The sequence below is a fragment of the Borostomias antarcticus genome (genome assembly GCF_949987555.1).
Source record: "Borostomias antarcticus genome assembly, chromosome: 1".
Lineage (NCBI taxonomy): Eukaryota > Metazoa > Chordata > Actinopteri > Stomiiformes > Stomiidae > Borostomias > Borostomias antarcticus.
This window is the reverse complement of record NC_140234.1, coordinates 3,470,834-3,493,785: the sequence shown is the minus strand read 5'-3', so window position 1 is coordinate 3,493,785 and position 22,952 is coordinate 3,470,834. Positions and strand designations below refer to the sequence as shown.

The 22,952-nt window shown below is 44.8% G+C and overlaps 1 pseudogene across 1 annotated transcript; it reads right to left on the bottom strand.

Annotated features, from left to right (window-relative positions):
* Positions 1-6,449: 6,449 nt before the first annotated feature.
* LOC311315860 (putative nuclease HARBI1) lies at positions 6,450-8,039 on the bottom strand (annotated as a pseudogene). The gene is made up of 4 exons: positions 7,617-8,039; positions 7,420-7,535; positions 6,909-7,018; positions 6,450-6,815 (listed from the first exon to the last, which is right to left on the bottom strand). The product of its transcript is annotated as a putative nuclease HARBI1 (transcript).
* Positions 8,040-22,952: the final 14,913 nt, after the last annotated feature.

The following is a 22,952-nucleotide window of genomic DNA, read 5'->3' as shown; positions in this document are numbered from 1 at the left end:
CGCTTATATAGATAAACAAATAGACAGGTAGGTGTGTATATATATACACAGTATGCATGATTATGTTCTGTTAAAAATATATAATTTGTTGACAGGAAACCAAGAGGTACAAGAGAGGGGAAGAGAGGGGACAGGAGGAGAGGACATAGAGATGAGAGGTGAGATACCTGATGTTAGCCAAAGAGACACTACCTTAATTAGATCATGGCAAGTTTCAAAAATAATGTGGATGGATGGATGGGTGGGTGGGGGTGTGTGTGTTTATAGCTTATGTTTTGTTAATTTGTGGACAGGAGATGAAAATGGACACCACAGTGGAGGAGAGGTGACAGGAGGAGACCAGCATGGACACCACAGTGGAAGAGAGGTGACAGGAGGAGACCAACATGGACAAGAGTGGAAGAGAGGTGACAGGAGGAGACCAACATGGACACCACAGTGGAAGAGAGGTGACAGGAGGAGACCAACATGGACATCAGAGTGAAGGAGGCCAGGCTGGGAGAGAGGTGACAGGAGGAGCTAGTCTCATGTTTCTAATAGATGGTGTGTTCTCATCAACATTCACTTAAGTTGTGTCCTCTCTGGATGACCTCCACTGCTCTCAGTTAAAGATGATATTAATCCAACATGATGCGTGTAGTTCTTTATAGATCTAGCCTCTTCATTTTGCTCTCAAAGTGCACCAGATTGAAGCACCACAACTAAATGACCTCGGTATTACAAAAATCCTGCGTACGGCCCTGGTCCTGAATGTTTCAGAGGGCAGATGATAACCTCCTTCTAAGCAAGGAGCAGGTGTTCATAATTCTGTCTGCATCACTACACTGTGGTGACATTTTGGTTGTACCGTCTGATCACAACACTAAGAGTTCTAATCTAATTTTTTAACCTATCTGTGTACATGTCTGTCTGTCCATCTCTATCTTTCATTGTCTGCCCCTGTTTTATTATTGTATCCGAGGCTTCACGTTTGGTGATGGGACCTCAGTGGGTGAGAACAGACATGCTGAATAGACATAAGGATCTAGGCATGGGCAGCATCTTTCCATCCATTTAAAAATATGTATTATTTTATGCCAACCTTCATTCAGTCTAGCCCTAACCCTAACCTCTTAGAGTGCAGGAAGTGTCGGCCAGCTGTGTCATGTGTGTGTGTCTCCATTCTCAGCGTCAGTACATCCAGTTTGATAGTTCACCTGGGCCAGCAGACTAAGCAGAGCCTCGACCCAAACAAGGTGTCCTGAATGGTCTCCCAGGTCCGCCTTGTACAACTGAACTGTCAGCCCAGTGTTTGTGTGGTCTACAAGCTATTCAATAAAGCCTGGAGAAAATGATCTGTATCTTGTCTTTACACTTACAGCACACATGCTGCACAAATGATGACCTTAATTGTATGACACTTGTTTTGTAAAATGCACAAGGGTATCTCTAACTTGGCTAGACTGTGGATGTGGTGACTAGTCCAGGCCAGTCAGCATGGTATAAGCTGCATACAGGTGAGCAGAAGCTGAAACGCTTGTTCCTTGGCTAGGACCAAGGCAGCTTGCCAGCAGGGTCAGGCCTGTGCCGGGAGGTCAGTACATTAGAACCCCCTTAGGCGGGCTGTATGTATCCTAGGTTCTCAAACTTATATTTGTGGTATAGAAAGGTAGAACTTGCTTGGTTGGTTATGCAAGTGTGTGTGTGTGTGTGTGGGTGGTACTGTTGATTTTCCTCCACACTCCTCTCTCAGCCATATGTTTCCCCTATGTGGATCTGAAAACAGTGATAGGGATTAAATTAGGTTGCTAAGAGAACTGCTAGTCACCAGAAGCATTCAAGAACATAACCCGTGCTGGAATACTAGTGTATGAACAAATCAATACAAGTAGAGCACATCTACTGACAGGCTGGCTGAATGACTGGAAGACTGACTTGGGACCTCCACTGAGGACATCCCAGTCCTGGCTATGGATCAGTAGTGATGCTCCCCTGCCCCTGTAGTCCAGGCACAGCGGAGCTGTGGATATCGTAGTATTTAGTACACACACACACACACACACGTACACACAGACACACATCAGTCCACATCCGGCTTAGGCCTGGACCTGATGCTCTTAGCCTTTCTTGCTCCGAAAATTTAATTTAATATTATTTATTGTTCTTTAAATGTTCTTAGCCATTAGACAAATATACATCTATATACATCAGCAAATGTAGCCTAGATGTCTTTTGTTACATCACAATGGGTGGATTTTCACAGTCTAGGCTGATTAATATAATGGAATACTCAACATAGTTAATGGAATACTCAGCATAGTTCATAGTAGTAGTAGTAGTAATAATAATCATAAGAACAATAAGAAGAAGAAGAAGAAGAAGAAAATAAGAATAATAATTTTCTACATTTGCAGTAAAAATGAAAATCTTGGTGTCAAAATGTACAATAACAATCCAACACAAAACTGTTGAAATGCTCTTTAAGCATAGGCATATTGCTCATCTTCAATAATGTATTTGAACTTTTAGAACAAACTATTCTGTGAGTTGTTTTGGGCATTTTTGGACTGCACCCCATAATGGCCGAAATGCTAACTTTTTAGCCTTAACGTCATACATCTCCACCAAGCCCCCAGGAATCGAAATCTAAAGTGAAGGCCTATTGAACCGCGCCATCTTGGCTAGATTTGTAGTCACTTGGCTATTTCCGGTTACTTTTGACTTGCGCAGTTGAGCTTCTCTGGCCGACGCGCGTCCACGCACGTTCCCGGCTCTCCCCGCTTTGATTTAGCAATGAAAACCGGCTTGCATATTAACCTGTTTTTGTCAAATATATCAATTGGAGAAATTATTTTTTGATCCTGGCATCTTAGTTTTAACAGGTTAAATATAATTGAACATGTTTTGTTTGCTAGTAGATGGTATTCATTCCGTTCGCGATAACGTTATTGCAGCCAGGCTAAATTCCTCCAGGGAGCCAGTGACAGGCGAGTTGAAGAGCTTCACTCCCCGCCAGCAGGAGCTCTGGCCGCGGCTACCGCATCTCGGAAAACCCGCTGAGTTCATGGCTGCTATTTCACACTCGCCCTTGATCAATCCCAATACCGATCCATGGTAATAATGAATCAATCGTTCAGATCAGATCGGCAGTGCTGCATGCATGTTACAACATCATTGTTAGCTTTATTAACATAACCATAGCCTACATTTATCTAGAGAGATAAATGTAGGCTATGGTTATGTTAATAAAGCTAACAATGATGTTGTAACATGCATGCAGCACTTCCGATCTGATCTGAACGATTGATTCATTGTTACCATGGATCGGTATTGGGATTGATCAAGGGAGAATGTGAAATAGCAGCCATGAACTCAGCGGGTTATCCAAGATGCGGTAGCCGCGGCCAATGCTCCTGCTGGCGGGGAGTGAAGCTCTTCAACTCGCCTGTCACTGACTCCCTGGAGGAATTTAGCCTGGCTGCAATAACGTTATCGCGAACGGAATGAATACCATCTACTAGCAAACAAAACATGTTCAATTATATTTAACCTGTTAAAACTAAGATGCCAGGATCAAAAAATAATTTCTCCAATTGATATATTTGACAAAAACAGGTTAATATGCAAGCCGGTTTTCATTGCTAAATCAAAGCGGGGAGAGCAGAGAGAGCCGGGAACGCGCGTCTACATTTCAGATAAATGTGAACTTTTTCGTGGACGCGCGTCGGCCAGAGAAGCTCAACTGCGCAAGTCAAAAGTAACCGGAAGGCCAGAAAAGCACAACTGCGCAAGTCAAAAGTAACCGGAAATAGTCAAATGACTACAAATTTTGCCAAGATGGCGCGGTTCAATAGGGCTTCATTGTTGATAGCGGCCAGTGAATGGAGTGGCTGTATCCAGTTTATATAATACATCCATGATCTCCACTCACCACCGTCTCTGATCACTGATGCTGCGGACAGCGCCAGTGTAGTGAGTGGTGGTGGAGCGACAGCGCCGCCTAGGGACTTCCACAGGAACTATAGCCATAATGTTTTCTACACACGAGCCTTCAACTAAATGAAGCAGAGACAGGGATTCACAGATAACAATTTTATTATTACAAAATATGAACGACGACTAAACCTATCAAATAAAGTGTGAGGGCAGAGACGCTCCATTCAAATCCAAGAAACGAATACAAAAAGGACACTATTAAGACCCTGAAGCTTGATTTATAGAACTGTTGTATTTTGCACAATTTACAGTAGGCTCAACATATGTTTGCATTACTAGGCAACCTTTTTAGACTTGTTTATTCATTCTTACCCTTTGTATATTTTGATATGTTTACTGTACATTTGTATTTAACTAGGCCTGTTTTTGTCAGCGCTTCTTGTATTCTTGCTGCTGTACCATTGTAATTTCCCCTCAGGGATCAATACCTACCTACCTACCTACCTACCTACCTACCTACCTACTTACCTATCTACCTACCTAACTACCTTCACCTACCTACCTACCTACCTACCTACCTACACCTACCTACTTACTTATCTACCTACCCACCTACCTACCTAACTACACCACCTACTACAGTAACTACCTGCTGTCAGCTAACCCCCCCCCCCACACACATTTCCCAGGATATACTGCTCTCTCTCTCTCTCTCTCTCTCTATCTTTCTCTCTCTCTCTCTCTCTCGGTTCCTACCAGGACTTTGAAGTCAACAGGGAGGCGGCCCCCAAGGTTCTGTCACTCACTCCTAAATGTCGGAGGCTGGAGTATTGAACAATCTAATCTAGGAAAGAAAAGCACAGTGCAAGTATGTCAGTAGGCTGCATTTAATCTGAATAGTGTTATGTCAGTAGGCTAATCTGCATAGTGCTGTATGTAACCTCTCATGTTAGTGGATTGAAACCTGGGTAATGAGTAATGAGGTGATCTGGGTTTCTCCTGACATAAGATATCTGTACCTCAAGCCCTCAGCTGATGTCCTGCCTGCATAACAGGGGTTCTATGTGTAACATGTGGGTGAGGTGGGGATTGAACCGCTGACCTTCCTCATCCCAAACATCTACCGCTAGACCAAAGAGGAATTCCCTGAGATCCATGGGCCAACGTGAAGACCGTCCTTCTCTACGGCTCCGATATGTTGAAAACAACCGAGGGCCTCTCAAGAAAGATCCAGGTTCTTGTTAACAAATGCCTGCGTTACATCCTCAAGCTATGGTGCCCATCAAGACCACAAATGATTAGCTGTGAGGGATCACAAACCAGGACGACATAGCTACCACCGTCAAAAGGAGAAAGTGGAATTAAGATAGGTCACACCCTTAGGAAGGACTCAAATAACATCACGAGACAGGCCCTGGACTGCAATCCACAGGGAAAGAGGAAACAGGATAGGCCAAGAAACCTGGAGACGCTCCACACTCCAAGACCTGAAGAACATTGGAGTGAGCTGTCAGGAAGCACATGCCCAGGCCCAGAAGAGAGGGAGATGGAGAGCTCTGGTGGGCGTCCTATGCCCCTGAACGGGGTCAAGAGGACTAAGTCACTAAAACAATGTACTTTCTGTATCTGCAGAGAGTAGAGCTTGAGGTGTTTAGTAGAGCTAGATATGTCTGTATTTCAACATTCATTACAGTATATGACATTAGACCATACAGGAGCATGGACTTGTTTGCCCACTAGATGGAGACGTTATTGTACTCTTATTCACTCTACCATGCTGTGTAGGGAGCTTACTTTGGTCAATCATTGATACAAATAATGTGACATTAGTAGCACAAGATATGTCTGTATTTCAACATTCATTATAGGACTTTTGACCATACAGGTGCCTGGATTTGTTTAACAACTAGTGAATGTTGCGTCCAAGGGTCATGCCTCTCGATTCCAGATTGCCGGCATGCTATATAAAATCACACATTATGCTGTCTTTCTTTGGCTCATTATAAACAAACAAAGCCAGAAAATTGAGGGGTCTTCTACAGGGCAATAAAGTGGGATCTCTGTATAAAAACGCCTAATGAGAAGCAGGGGGCTTGATACCACAAGGGAACATGCATAATGGGTGGGGGACAACATGTTTACATGTGTACAGTACTTGTTGTTGTTGGCAACCCCGCCCCAATAGCGGACCTAGGACTACAACTGGCTAAATTGGCTCTGATTGAGAGACCTGTGCCACTGATTGTTTGATTGGTTTCCATCTGCCTCGTTAGTATGTGTACAGTATTTCTAGCCTACATGTACAGTAGCTCCCATCTTGTTCTTTGTCTGTTCCATTTGCTGTAGCTGTGGAGGTGTGAGGTGGAGAAACTGGAGTATGAAAAGAAGGCATATCAGTAAGAACGTAATTTATTTCCCGGCATGGAGGACAATTCAACTAACATGTCTCTCTCTTTGTTTCTAGCAACGAGAGGACATCTGAGTTACATTTCAATAAAAAGTTGTTACTTCACAAAATGCCTCCTGTTCAATGTTCATGCAAAAAATTGCTGGGTGATGGCCTCTCACAGCCCTGCCAGTAGGGTAATCCAAAGTGATTGGGTCCACGACATCAGGGGGTTGCATGGTGACCGGTGGGGCTCTCTCCTTCCTAATGCCAGATATGTTGTGGAGTACAACACATGTCGACACAATTTGTCAGGCTCTCTCTGGGGCCACCCTGAGCCCGCGCAGGCAGCTGAAGCGGGCTTTCAGAACCCCAAAAGCCATCTCTATCCTGACCCTCGTCTTGGTAAGGGCCACATTGAATGTGTTTTGTGGCTCTGGGTTAGGATAGGGTGTCATCAAGAAGGGCATGCACGCATACCCCCTGTCCCCAAGCAGCACTCCATTGAAAAGCCCTGAAGGTGAAGAGGAATATTGCCATGGTCAGTATCGCACATGCATTGTGGGAAATAACATGAGAAACACTTTGTAGGCTACAGTTGCCATACCTTGCTCAAACTTGTGGCACAGTGTAGACTCCCTAAAGATCCGGGAGTCATGCACTGACCCAGGCCACTTCGCATCAAGGCTGGTGATCATGCCGTTGTGGTCACGTCATCTGCAAAAGTATTTGTGGTTCATAACATAAGACCATAGAATTAAAAGTGAATGTAGCATGTGCATTTGACTGAATTTCTGCTACATGTCGGCTGACTATTATTGAATGAACACAGGGACTGCACTAGACTGTTGATGGTGTGTGTGGGGGGGGGGGGGGGGTATGATGGTTTCTTTTTTGATATGATGTGATGATGTATAGTTGTTCTGTGCTGCTCCTATTGACACTAATTTGGTTGTACATGTGCTTTTGTCATAATGACATTGAATTGAATTTGGAAGGTGTGGGTGATATTTATTGATGTGAATATTTCCATATGTGCCATGAAGGAATTAACTTTCATCAGCTCCTACAACAATCATATCAAGGAATGAGTAGGCCAAATACTGAAGTGTCTTTACCTGCACATTGATGCTATGAAATGACTTGCGCTTCACATAATCCCCCTCATTTTCTCCAAGGGCGGCATAGATTGGGATATGTGTGCAGTCTATAGCACCGATCACTCTGGGGAAACCTATGCAAAGAGTGGGCAGCATTGGCTACAACAGTAAACGTCATATTGGTTTACAGTAGGCTATATCAAGTAGGTTCTTACCTGCCATTTCATAAAAGCCCTCTTTTATGGACTGCATGGGCAAGTGGCCTGGGAAGGTGACAAACGCGTCAAGCAGCTATAAGGGCAACGACCACCTTGCGTATTGCGCGACAGACCGTGTTCTTACTCAGGTTTTCTGCATCGCCGACAGCATCCATGTAGCTACCTGTAGCAAGAAACCGCAAAGCAATACATACAGTCTGTGGGACTGTAAGCACATGACTTGACTTTAGCTACATGTGGCTCAAGCAGCTGACAGATATAAATGATCCCTTCTGCCGAAAATCGGTATCTTTCATATAAATAGTCATCCGAAAACTCTAATGGGTTTTGTCTGTTCTTAAATACTCTCGCCTTCCTTAGAGAACCTCTAACTATTCGCGCACCGAGCTCCACGGGATCCTCTAAGAAAGGACAAGCCATTCTCCGCATGTATTGACTGGTTGACTACCGGTGTTTTTATATCGTCGAGCCGTAATCTGGAACTTAACCTGCCACCGAGCAGGTTAGCTCGCCAGCATAATGGAGATATAACGCGGTGAAAAGAGATCCACCTTCGTGATACGGATGAACCAGTCTTGAACCTGAAGTTATCGCGCTAACCCCGTAATCCAGCTTCGTAGTACAGGGCTCAGCTAATGACCAGCTAAGGTTTGTAGCTGGTTCTACCAGAAGGGTTTGAGCGCCATCTAACCTGTATTGAGGTCATTGTGTCACACATTTACATTGGGCACAATTTGATATAAACCACCCAGCGGCCACAGGGAGCTGTGTGCACATTTTGAATGGGCACTGGGGCACCTAGTATCAAGTACCCCCAAATAGCAAACATGTAATGCTTTATAAATGTTCTAAGCTGTTAGACAAACATACTCCAGGAGCTCGATCGCCTTGTTGAGAGGAAGAATGAGGAGGAAGCAGGGAGGCAATGGGTCCCATTTTTATAGTCTTTGGTATGACTCGGCCAGGCTAGCATACCTACTGTAGCTACTATTCCACCACAGTCTCTGGCATGTGTGTACAAAAGGCTGCATCTCCTTTCTCTTCCTCTTCTGAGTGAGCACTTGTTGACGTCCCCTCATGGATCTGAAAGGGATGAACAGGTATAAGAAAGTGTCAGATCATTCTAAATAGCCATTGCATGTGTGGGCACAAGTGGACAGTTGAGGGTGAAGTGTTATGAACTGTTGGGAAAAGCTGCCCTGACTGACCATCCGCCAACAAGGCATCGCAACGTTTATTAGGGGGCCAAGCACCAAAGGTTTGTTCGTTCTAATGACAAGACTGCCGCTACAGTGATAAACCACATGGGGTCCCTCAAGGGAAATGTTAGGCCCTCTGTTAGAAACCTGGGTGTCTTCTTTGATCAAGCTATGCACTTGGACCAACATGTCACATCCCTAACGCGTTCCTGTTTTTTCCACCTCAGAAATATTGCCAAACTCCGATCCATTGTATCACATACTGAATTAGAAATCTCTGTCCATGCATTTATTTCATCACGACTTGACTACTGTAATTCACTGTTTACCTGCCTCAACAAATCCTCTGTGGGACAACTTCAGCTAGTCCAAAATGCTGCTGCAAGACTACTCACTAGGTCAAAGAAGACATGCCACATCACCCCCATCCTGGCCTCCTTGCACTGGCTCCCAGTTTACCTCCGGATCGAGTTCAAAGTCCTGGTGTTCACCCACCGAGCTCTTCACGGACGGACCCCGGCCTACATCTCAGAACTTTTACACCCTCACTCTCTGAGTCGGTCTCTGAGGTCATCCGACCAGGGTCTCCTGGCTTAATTTTGTCTCGAGTTGTATTGCCATTTTAATTTATTACTGTAAAGCACTCTGTGCATCCGTGCTGTGAAGAACGCTATATAAATAAAGCTTACTTACTTACTTACTTACTTACTTACTTACTACAATATAAAAGTAAATTAATTGCAGATGCATCCATACATACACTTGGTTCCCTCTGGTATTCAGGACCTCAAAGATGAGCGTCAGGATAAACTTGTAATACTTCCTGGGGTGGCACAAAGCAGGGAGTAGCATGTTACCAAACAGTCTCACTAGCAAACAGATACCAACACAAGGAGGCAACCGACACTAACCCAGAGAAGACAAACTCTGGATCCTCCCCAGCTCCCACTGAAACTGTCTTTCTCTCTCTTCCTCTACAAGCTCCCTGTCTTTCTCCTCAAGCTCAAATTGCTGCTCTCTCCCTCTCTTTCCTCTGCTCTACCCACAGAGCCACTAGAGAAAATTGCTCTTTCAGCAATGCTATCAAATCACTCCTTGTCATAGGGGAGGCCTCCATTGCGCCACGCGCCTTAACCAACTCAGCTAGCCATGATGACCCAGTAAGGCTTATGAACTGCCATTTAGTAAGCTGATGCAGAAACGCGCCCGCAGAAGCCAAGGAGGCCCTTCCTACTGTAGGTCCGCTAACACCAGCCATAGCTGCTCCCCCTAGCATCCAAGCTAGCACAGTACTCTGTTGGTCTGATTCAAAAAAATGACAGGGGGGGTCTTTATTTTGCCATACAGTGACACACGCACGGCGACACGGCACACACACACACATGCAACTTTCGGGGGCCGCCGGTGGAAACTGTTCCCTGTTTTTATCACATCCCAAGCCTACCTCTCCCAGGGGCAGCCAGGAGCAGTGGGCAGCCATCGTTCATGGCGCCCGGAGACCAAGTCCAAGTACTCAGTCCACGTCCTGGTCAGGCACCGGATGGTGATCAGTGGACTCTGCCCCTCTCTTTACCCGAGTGTCCAAAACACATGGCCTCAGATCAGATGATACGATAACGAAATCGATCTTCGGCCTAAGGTGTTCTGATGCCAGGTGTACTTGTGGGCATCCTTGTGTTCGAACATGGTGTTTGTTATTACAAACCGTGACTAGCACAGAAGTCCAACAACAAAGATAATAAATCTAGTAATTATATTCCGTAAACTGAGGCATGTTTAAATTATTTTATTGTGAGCTCACAAGGTATGTCTGATCTCCAGAGCAGGGATATCAGAGTACAAATGTGTGGTCAGAAAACAATGAGTCTCATACTTCAGCCAAAATGACCTCATCTTAAGACCTCCTCCTCCTTATCTCTCTGGGCTAGTGGAAAGGGCTCTCCCCCTCCCCCAACTTAACATTTTTGAAGCTCACAGACCTGCTCCCACACACCACAAAACACTGATTCTTCTTCCAGGAACACAAGGTGATATTTCCCCCACGCTGCCTAGGGACATTCACAACAGCTCTTTGTCCTGTAACATCTGGGCCCCGACGCCTGGTTTTAGATAGATTGAATCCAGCTTCATCAATGAAAATGAACTCATGACGCAGTGCAGCTGCGCCAAATACCACCAATAGGCCGTTCACACCTCTCATATTGAAATGAATGGAATGCACAAGAACAAGAGCCCTGGATCAGGTCCAAATCCAGCCAGCTTGCTAATAACACCACCAGCTAACATTAACTAGCCAACTTCAGATAGAAATCTAACCAGGTAGTTTGAGTAGGCTACAGCAGGATCTTGACTATTCTAATGCTAGAAGGCCATAAACGCAAATGAAAACGGATCATGGATCCCTTTACCTGCCCCAAGTCCTCATTTTACCATACTTTGGAAAGTACCCTAACACACCCTATAGAACATCTCATCTATGGGCTGCAAGGATTGAGTCTGAGAGAAATAATAGGCACAAATCCTTATTAAATCAATTTTAATCCATTGCTTTTATCTAGAGCAAGATTGATTATGCTCTCCTAAAGCTATAATCAAAGTTTTGATGATTGAGGCCCAATTTAGGGAATCAAATAGGATTGAGTCCACCCAATAAGTTTTTTTTTACAAAACGAATAATTCCCTTTATTTGACAAACCAATCATAGCCTACATACCAGTGATTATACCAATATGAGGTCATTTTAAGATCAATAAACCATTCAGTTCCGAGTCCGGGTCCAGAACCAGGGCTACAGCCAACAGCAGGAGGAGGCGGACTGGACTGGGAAGGTGTTTGCATAGTCCTTGAACTTTGCTCCATCTTTTCTCCTCCAGATCCAGGTACCTAAGAAGACAGTTTCAGTTGCTGGTGATTTAGACTGTTGGCACTTATAGTTAGAATGAGGAGGCCTTCAGGCTTTCAATAGCGCTGAAGATGGAGAGCAGACACATTCACACTTGGTACCATCTAGTCTACGTATTGTCTGGCTGAAGTGGTCGTCAGTAGTCTTGTATTCACACCTCTCATATTCAAATGAATGGAAAGAAGTAGCCCTGATCCAGGTCCAGGACTAAAGAACAAGAAGAGACTGCACCTTTTTATCTTTGGAAAACAAGGAGGAACATGGTCAGCACTGGACATTCAGAAAGGCCTTAAATAAATGAAGAGGTCACGCATAATGCATGTCAGAATAATAATGTCATAGTAATGTCAGAACTGGTCACTACCATTACTGTACTATATGCTATGGTTGGGTTATGTGTTCTTAACAATTTCCAGTAGGTGGCAACAGAGGTTCACCTAAGCACTACTACTTGTTAGTCACCTAGGTAGATATAGCAGTGCAGTGTCAGTTAGTCAGTGATGGCCATGCCCTGTAATGCACTTCTCCAAAGTATATCAGTAAACGTCAGTAAATGGTTACGCCGCTGTCCGACCTTGATTATGTAATATAGTACAAGATATTACAATTACATATCCAGAAAAGGGCGTCAGGTAGTTTCCGGTCTCAGGAGGCGGGCTCTAGACCGGGTCTGAACCATAGACATTATAAAGAACTAGACTGGCCACGCCCCCTTTAGACTCGTCCGACGAGACCGCCATGTTACGCAGGGCATCATTTGGAACATGTTACTGTTGGGCTTCAGAGCTGCTTGTCGTTTTGTTCGGTAAGTGACTAGTGACTCTTATTATATTTTAGTATCAGCCTAAATACAGTTAGACTAGCCTTTTAAGGTTTTATGAATACTCAGGCGTTTGCGGGAAGAGAATGGTAGCCTAATATGGGTATTGTAATGGTAATTATTTACTTATCTCACAATTAAATTGCATAGCTAACTGGTTAGGATAACAGACTAGTCTAGCTGCCCTAAGCTAACATTACACAGATAACATAATTTATTCCACTCACATCGACTATTAACACAGTTTTATATAATGTAGTATCTTGACTTGTTTTATGCGGGTATATAGAGATAGTCCCTCATATAGCTAATTGTCAAACTTGTATTTTGCGGTTTAACAGAATTTGTTAATATTTAGGTAAAATGTCCAGTTGGACTCAAGGATTAACTGATTACATTGTGGGGGTCAAAGGTCAAGGGTCACTGACATCACAAAAGGTGTTTTTGGCCTGCTGAACATGATATCTCAAGAACGGCTTGACAGAATTTGTACATATTCGGCCAAAATGTCCAGTTGGCAGGGCTTAAAAACGAAATTATTTTTCAATCGGTTTGCTCCGAGCAGAACCAGCATCTTTAACGTTTCCGTTCTCGTGTTCCGCCACCAGCGTAGCGTTCCTGAACCGGTTAAGAACGAAAAATAACGTTCCGTTCACCTTTCCGGGGGTGTTAGCCTATTAAGACTCTATAGGCCTACAGTATTTCTTGTAAGGTATAATCAACAAGTCTAGGGTTGTGGTGGCCTTATTGCCAACAATATTAGCCTTGGTGATGTGTGCTGTAGTGAAGCCTTGTTGATTATCTTACAAGAAATACGCAACATTAGTCCTATTCCCGTATGCCCTTAATCCACACCGTAAACAATGTGCAGGTCTATCATAAGTCATCATGATAGCTCATCATCCTTTTAAAAAATATTGCTGCTGCTGCAAGCTATTTTATTCTGCGCCTGTAGGCCTATTGTTTGTTTTTATTTCGTTTCATAATGTTTTATGTCATTTATTTATTATGTATAAACTTGTCTTGCCAATGTCTTGCCACCTACCTGTACAGCACTTTGGATTAACCACAGTCGTTTTTAAATGTGCTCTTTAAATCAAATTTGAGTTCAGTTGAGATAGCAAACAAAAATATTCTCTTGTGGCGATACACATTTCAGAGACATCCACCAGACTGCTGCTGCTTGTATGCCTATAAGACAGCAAATATAATTTAGTGCAAAACATTTAATAGGCCTATCTCTTGATCACTAGGCCGATAAAAAGCCCTTACCTGACTGGAAGTTATAGCCATTAAACGGAGCGCTTCGTTAGGCCTACTCGTGGCCTATTCAGACGGCACTAGGCCTATATGGTATAGGCTACGACTGTATCCACATGCTAATAATCTCTAACCATACCATAAACGTCTGAACTAGGCTATGGTGTGTTTGTAATATCTAAATCGCTTCATTTCGCTAAGAAAGCATTTAAGATCCCGACTGTGAAATAACAGATTTAGGGGCCTAGGCTACATTACAAAAACAGGACAAGATGTAGGCTACAAATGTAATAAATTCAATTTTGCCTATTCGGCCATAAAAGGCTCAGCTTTTTTTTTATTTTCTTCTTTAAAAAAAATAATATTTTAAGCTTTATAGGCCTACTACAAAGAACGAAAAAATAACGTTATTAACCGGTTTTAAAGATTTCAAATTAACGTTTCTGTTCTGGAACAATTAAAGACCATTTTGTTTTCGTTCTTGTTTCTGTTCCTCATAAAATACCGTTCGTTTTCGGTTTTCGTTTCCGTTCCTCGAACCGGTTCGGAGCCTTGCCAGTTGGATTCAATTAGATTATTTGGATTAGATTTTGGTATTCAAATGTCAAAGGTCAAGGTCAAACAAAAGGCACTTTTGAATACTAACACTAGCTAGCTAATGCTAACAATAAAGCTAGCGCCAGCTAGCTAATGCTAGCTATCTAATGCTAATTAGATACAGCTATTCTAGATGTAATGCTAGCTAGCATTAGTGTCAGCTAGCATTACAGCTAGAATACCAGCAAGCTAGCGTACACAAGCACCATCCACATCAACACAGGGGCCCTCTCTCAAGACCAACTGAATGTTAACTGCAACTTGCATTGTTGGGCGGAGGCATTTAGCCGCTACGTGGTTTTTCTAGTTGATACTGGTGCTACTGAGAATCAGGGTTCCCATGGTCATCAAGACGTTAAGTCAAAATCATGGAAAAGTTGTAATTTGTATTGGTAAAAATTAGTGGGAACCCTGGAGAATACACCAGATACAGAGTAGACCTTAACAGTATACTGGCGGGGGAGGCAGGGGGGCTGCATCTATAATCTCTTGGCAAGTCACAATAAAAAACATTTTTGTCGCAATATAAATATACAAGCATTCCAGCTAATCCCAGTGATAGAAAATGCCACTTATGCACAATTACAGGGACTTTCTCCCAGATGATCTAACATCTACCATTACACAGTGAATCTGTGGGATCATTGACGTCGCATAGTGAGATGCCCTGCACAAGATGGCTGCCACGTCGGACGTGAGTCCATTGGAATTCTACAGCACAATGGCCAGTCTAGTTCTTTATTATGTCTATGGTCTGAACAGTGAAACGCGTCATTGTTCCCGGCTTTCACCGATTGGTTAAGAGCATTGAAAAGACTAGCAGTCACGACCAAAAGTGTATATAAATTGTGGTCGTCATTTGTGTCTCTCTCTACCTTGGAAACTTTTCACAGTTGAACATTGTTTATCACGCCTGTAAAGATTCCCCATTGCAAAGATTTTTTTTATCCATCTGAAGAAAACAAGAGACAAGCTCTTTATTCTTTTTGAGTAAACAAACGTTTCCATCACAAACTACTCACTAGCCTTTCACTGTAGGCTACGACAATCCTCAATTCGGTAAGTTGTATGTTATTTTTTATTTTTGAAAGATTAGAGCGAAGCCGTTTGGGGCTTCGGTTTAGGAAGTGAACTTCGAATGTCCAAGGGAGGGTTAGACGACTGTTTTTGAATTTGAGTCCAGGAGAGGGTACTGTTCTTTTTAATTTGAGTCCAGGGGAGGGTCATATAGCTACACATTTGAATCGAAAACAGAATAGTTTATTCATCTTTTCGGAATTCAACAAGCTGTTTTGTATGACCATGTTGAGAGGGAAGCGCGTGAAGCGAACATACCGACATGCGGACTGTTTTCAGTGAATTTCTCTGTTGCTGGTCGTTGCTGCGTGCGTTCACTTCTTTTATTCTCTGGTGATATTAAGTGGAGATCATGGTCGTATATAGCTGGGCCGCGTTTCCCAGAGGCATCGTTAAGGCATCGTAGCGCTACGTGCTTCTTAAGAACGTCGTTAGGTCCACCTCTAGGTGGCGATTCGTTTCCCAGAGCCTTCTTAAGCCAAGGTATACCACAGCCAAGGGATACGTTACGAAGGGCGGTCGGACCCCATCGTAAGCTGTCCCTTGGTGATGCGCTCCGTTCATCCCGTTATAGTTTTAGCTCGATTAGAGCAAAATTACACTTTTAAAAAGGAGAGTTGCAATACAGCGCACATCTATCTATCCTACCTGCGCGATTCACATCATTAGTGTACACAAAATACAATTAACTTGAATGATGAAAATAATGTCATGGAGCCTACACAACACATCATGGGAATGTTGTTTTTAAAACTTTTATTGAGCCAAGCAACATATACGGACTATCCATAGCCTAATATAATCCACTTTGTGAACAACAACAACATTTTCTTATGTAAAGGGATAATTGGATGACATGACTTTTCTGGCTGTCTTTATATATTGTCAGACAGATATCCTGGCGAATTGATTAATCCAATGAGGCCATCTAGATGAATAGTCAAATATCCTCACACACGCTCCAGAATCTTGTAGAAAGCCTTCCCAGAACAGTGGAGGCTGTTATAGCTGCACAGGGGGGACCAACTCCATATGATGCCTATTCATTTAGAATGGGATGTCATGAAGGTTCCTGTAGGTGTAATGTGTAGGTGGCCCAATACTGTTATCCGTATAGTGTACTTTGCTAACAGATTCACAGTATTTAGTGATCTTACAAATGCTGTTTGTTATATTGTGTGCCTTCTTCAAAACCTCTACTGTTGTAATGTGGCAAGAAACAACAAATATACAGGATAAAGGGAACTTGTTTAATATTGGTTGGGAAAAAACATGGGCAGGTGTGTTCTTCAGACTTTTGTCCTGTAACAGGCTGTCTTTTTCCGGGGTGGGGTTGTTAGACCCATGCCCAACCCCCAACCTGGAGGGCCAGTTGTTGCTTTTCGTCTGGCCTCTACCCTGAACCTGCCCGGCATGGTTGAACCTGCTGGGGGGGTGACCCCCCACCAATATAGCCTTCATGGTCATGGAGGCACACAAGCCTTCCCACCACGACAAGGTAGCAACACGTAGGAAGGATGAGTGGTGTTGTGAGTGTATGTAGTGTGTGCGCGCAGTGTAAAGTGGTGTGTGTGTGTGCAGTGTGTTGTAAGTGTGTGTGGTGAGTGTGGTGAGTGTGTGGTAAGTGTATGTAGTGTGTGTGGTGAGTGTGTGGTAAGTGTATGTAGTGTGTGTGGTGAGTGTGCAGTGTGGTAAGTGTGTGATAAGTGTATGTAGTGTGTGTGGTGAGTGTGTGCAGTGTGTGTGGTAAGTGTATGTGGTGAGTGTGTGCAGTGTGTGCAGTCTGTGGTAAGTGTGTGTGGTGAGTGTGTGCAGTGTGTCTCTGGCATCTGCATCATCTGCAAGGGAGGAAAATTCAATAAGCGACATTGAATGGAATGCATGCAGTGTGGGAATAGACAGAGTATACAAAATATACACTTAGCCTACCTGGAGTTGGCAGAATGATGGGCACTGATATGGAGGGCCACACAAACTGTGCCTCCGCTAGGGCCTGCTGCCTGTTCTGCAGGTCCAGCCTCTCACGCTGCACAGCCAGCCTCTGCCTCCTCACCTCCAGGAGCTCCTCACTGCAGTCGCACCTCGCATCCGTGGTGTTCAGCTGCCTCTCACGGGGGGCGGACGTCATGGGGTGTGTGGGGGGAGAGCGTGTCGACGGGGTGGAGCAGTCTGACTGCGCTGGGGTCTCCTCTCCAGAGGACTGGGAGGCTTGGGGTGACTCAGCTGAGGGCTGGGAGGCTTGGGGTGATTCAGCTGAGGGCTGGGAGGCTTGGGGTGATTCCGCTGAGGGCTGGGAGGCTTGGGGTGACTCAGCTGAGGGCTGGGAGGCTTGGGGTGACTCAGCTGAGGGCTGGGAGGCTTGGGGTGATTCAGCTGAGGGCTGGGAGGCTTGGGGTGACTCAGCTGAGGGCTGGGAGGCTTGGGGTGACTCAGCTGAGGGCTGGATGTTGGAGGGGCCCTCTCCAGACTCCAAATCATGGCCACCAGTGATGCCTTGGGAGGCTGTGAGGCCGATGATCGATAGGGCCTTCTCCTCCTCCGGGGTGAGGGAAGGCACGGTGCTCTGCCTCTCGGCGCACCTCAAGGTATACCTTGAGAAGCGTCGTAGCGCGGAGAAGTTCGTGGAATCTGGGAAACGCGGCCTCAGGTGGTGGATTGAATCACTGCTGATTGGGTTAAAGTGGGAACCGTAACAAAACGGTGCACACCGGTTTATAGATTGGCCCAGGTGCAGGCTGTGTCTATATGGTAGGCTATACCAGACTGCCCTCTAGTGGTGCCTACTGTACAGAATAAAATAACGTTATAACTATTATAATATTTGCTATGTGTAAAATAAGTATGAGTAGCCTACAGGTACATTGGAATTCTTGTAATCGCTTGTCCTTACAGTGTCAGTACAAACCAGTTCCTCAGTCCAGTCCTAGGTACTCCACTAGACGTAAAGGTTCCCAAACGGACAATTTACATTATTATCTGCTACTAATCTAGCAGTCCATCAGTATCATCCTCATCTACTTACAGTCTCATCCCTTCCCTACTTATCCCAACCGATGACTGTTTGTGTCCATGACATAGTCAGTGCAATTAAATAACATGGGTGTGTTATGTACATAGCTAGAATAAATAATCCTGGGGTTGAACTATGACCAAAAAACTAAACTGCTAAATCAATACTCCTTCCATAGTAGCATAACTGTAGTCATGTTCATTTTGAATAAAAAATGGCATGAGTGCATGTATTTATATAATGAATTTATTGTTTAATAATAATAATACTACTACTACTACGTGTGTGTGTGTGTGTGTGTGTGTGTGTGTGTGTGTGTGTGTGTGTGTGTGTGTGTGTGTGTGTGTGTGTGTGTGTGTGTGTGTGTGTGAGAGAGACTGTAGCGGTGAGGGAGGGGTGAGGGGGGATTGGTTTGGCTACACCCTTCCATCCCCCAGTACAGACTGCCCTCTGGGGAGCTGAAGAAAGCAGTCAGCTTGTCACAGAGGTGCCAGGTGGTATAGTCTGGTGAGGACTGCTTTACATTACATTACAATCATTTAGCAGACACTTTTATCCAAAGCGACTAACAATAATTGCATTTAACGTAGGAAAAGCCAATGTACTACTACTTGCCAGAACTCACAAGTGCATCTTCTCTCTAAAACAAGTGACTAAGAGCATAATCTAGTGCTGAAGGCAAAGTTCAAGAATAGCAATCTAAAGTACAGTGCAATACAATACAATAAAATACAATAAGTGCTTAGGAGGGAGGATTGTTGTAGTACTTTTTGAAGAGATGAGTTTTGAGCCTGCGACGAAAGATGGGCAGCGACTCTGCTGTCCTGACATCAGTGGGCAGTTCATTCCACCACTGCGGGGCCAGGACAGAGAAGAGCCATGACAGTGTCGATCGACCGCAGGGGCCTCGGAGTGACGGGGAAACCAGTCGCCCCGAGGTAGCAGAGCGTAGCGGTCGGGAGGAGGTGTAGGGTTTGACCATGGCCTGGAGGTAGGAGGGGGCTGTTCCTTTCATTGCCCTGTAGGTTAGTGCCAGAGTTTTAAACTGGATGCGAGCCGCTACAGGGAGCCAGTGTAGGGAACGGAGGAGGGAAGTTGTGTGAGAGAACTTGGGGTGGTTGAACACCAGGCGAGCAGCAGCTTTCTGGACAAGTTCCAGAGGTTTAATGGCTGACGCTGGGGCCCCAGCGAGGAGGCAGTTGCAGTAGTCCAGGCGGGAGATGACCAGGGCCTGGATGAGTACCTGCACCGTTTCATCAGTGAGGAAAGGGCGAATCCTCCTGATGTTGTAGAGCATGAATCTGCAGGAGCGTGTGATGGATGTGACATGTGCGGAAGACGACAGTTGGTTATCTAGGGTCACAACCAGATTCCTCGCAGTCCGAGTCGGGGTCACCACTGTGTCTTCAATGGTGATGGCCAGGTACCGGTGCGGGCAGCCCTTCCCCGGAAGGAACAGCAGCTCAGTCTTGTCCAGATTGAGCTTGAGGTGATGTGTCGTCATCCAGTCCGAGCTATGCGTGTCTCCACTGCCTGGTGGTATAGGCTGGTGAGGAGAGCCAGATAGTATTAATGGGTTTCAAATGTAGTCCTAGACCTGCCATGTTGGGGACCCAACACAGGTGTTTCAAATGAATGAATTGGTTCTACTGCATAGGATTCTATGCAGTCGAGCCAATCGGATAAATTGAAACACCTGCGTTGGTCCCCAATATGGCAGGTCTAGGACTACATTTGAAACCCATGAATAGGCTGGTGAGGAGGACTGCCAGGTGGTATAGGCTGGTGAGGAGGACTGCCAGGTGGTATAGGCTGGTGAGGAGGACTGCCAGGTGGTATAGACTGAAGGAGGACTGCCAGGTGGTATAGGCTGGTGAGGAGGACTGCCAGGTGGTATAGAAGGAAGGAGGACTGCCAGGTGGTATAGGCTGGTGAGGAGGACTGCCAGGTGGTATAGGCTGGTGAGGAGGACTGCCAGGTGGTATAGGCTGGTGAGGGACTGCCAGGTGGTATAGGCTGGAGAGGAGGGCTTGGTTCGCCTACACCCTTCCTGCCAGGCCAAACTGCCCTCTGGGGAGCTGAAGTATGCAGCCAGCTTGTCACAGAGAATGTAGGCATCCCTGGGTCCTCTGTTACACCCAAGTATCTGTTTTGCTCAAGGAAAAGGGACAAAACAATATCAATAGTAAATATCTAGCTTGTGTGGGAGAAAGGTTGTATGTGTCTTAATAAAATCAAGAATAATATTACCTGCATATAGGCTACACTGCTAAAATGTTGTAGGTATATGGCATTATGTGGCATGCTCATTGATACTTGCATATCTTATACATAGCCTAATTTGCCTACTAACATTTGTTAACTATGTTCTTACTGTTGCCAACTTGAAAACAAACACACCAACTGCGGTTGGTGCATATTACTAATCTGTTCACCAGATGTTCTTGTTAGCTACAATGTTTTTCGTACTTGAAAACAGACACTCAAACACTGCGGTTGATGCATAGCCAAACGTTAGGCTACATATTAGCCTACTAACGTCTGTTAACTATTTAGCACTAGCTACGTTATGAGTGCCAGATACAATGTTTTGCCATAAAATGTTGCCTGCTTGGAAACACACTCAAACACTGCGGTTGGTGCATAACACAACGTTACATAGCCTATACTAACGTCTGTTAACTACGTTATGTTACATAACATACATGCATAAGGTCCGTTACCTATGTTATCTAGACTAACGTTAGCACAATGTTGCGAGTGCCAGATAGGCTAGCTACAATGTTTTGCCACAATGTTGCCTACTGAAACAGACACAAAAACGGTTATGTGACTGATACAGCATCAAAGTAATTGTTTCTGAAAGATACGAAATCACTTGTTAGGCTATAGCTTAGCTACTATCACCATTATTTTATTGAAGAAATTATAAGATTAACTTACCCATTGCGAGGTTGTTGGCCATTTGTCATTTACTGATCAATTGGGATTTGTTTTTTTAAAGTGCACTAGAAAATGCGTCGAATGTTGCAGCCTGTGTGCGGGGCTAGCCGGACACAGCGCCGTGCGCCGTCGTACGACATCGTGGCGGATGCGGTCTGCGGGGGGCTTCAGACGACTGTTTTTGAATTTGAGTCCAGGTGAGGGTTACTGTTTTTTTGTTTGTTTGTTTTTTAGTCCAGGGGATCATATACACATTTGAATCGAAAACAGAATAGTTTATTCATCTTTTCGGAATTCAGCAAGCTGTTTTGTATGACCATGCTGAGAGGGAAGCGCGTGAAGCGAACATACCGACATGCGGTCTGTTTTCAGTGAATTTCGCTGTTGCTGGTCGTTGCTGCGTGCGTTCATGTCTTTTATTCGCTGGTGACATTAAGTGGAGAGCATGGCCGTATAACGTAATTCATAAGCAAATCTAGAGGCCACCACCTGTGCTGACTCAAAAAGAATTGCTGATGTGACCGGTCTGGTCTTGTACGCATGTGTTTCTGCATTGTGTATTAAATAGCTGGACCACTTCTTGCTGCTGAAGGCTGATTAATTCTGGATAGAATAAACACACACACAGTTATACATTTGCACTGAGGCTGGTCAGGCATCAGATGGACCGCCAGCAACTGAGGTTTACATGTTGCTATACAATTACTGTAATAAAGTCAAGGATGATACACTCTCAGTTATTTACTCTTTATTGCATTCTGCACTTCAGACCCCATTACTACGCATTCTGGTGGTTATCTCCTTGCTGAACGTTACTTCCGGTCCCCCTCTACATTAAGCCCCTCTCCTTATATCACCTGACTGCCTGACTGAATATAACATACAACATGAATCAGAACATAACAACATTCCTCCCCCCATAGTCTACAAAAATCCTTCTTTTATGTGCTGAACAAATTCACTTAAACCTAGTCTGATTCTACGAGGGGATTATTCTGCCCCTGCTACCACTTAGTCCTTGAGATACGTGGGTGCCTGTCTTACTCTCACTGGGTAACAATTTCCCAAAACCCCAATGTCTGGAGGCCCCGGTGCCACTGCATCTGGTGCTGGATTCTCTACTTCTGCTGGCGGCACCAGTATGCCTGGATCCTCTGCTTCTTGTGGCGGTGCCCATACTACCTCGTGTGCCTGATTTTCTAGTTCTTGCTCTGCTGTGTCCACAGGAACACTCTCCTCTTAGAGACAGGGTTCAGCCAGGTTGTGATCATAACATGGCCGTATCTGATCCTGATGTCGTCTCACCAGTTTCCCATCCAGTGTTTTCACTCTCCAAGAGACTGGACCGGTCCTCTCTATAAGTTGCCGGAATCCACTTCTGGCCTGAGTATCCCCTCACATAGACTGAATCAGACACTTGTAAATAGCGAGGGACGCACCTGATCTAGCCGAGTCCTGATCCTGCGGTTCATGAGCAGCTCAGCTGGCGTGGCTCCCGTGGTGGTCTGGGGGGTTGATCTGTACT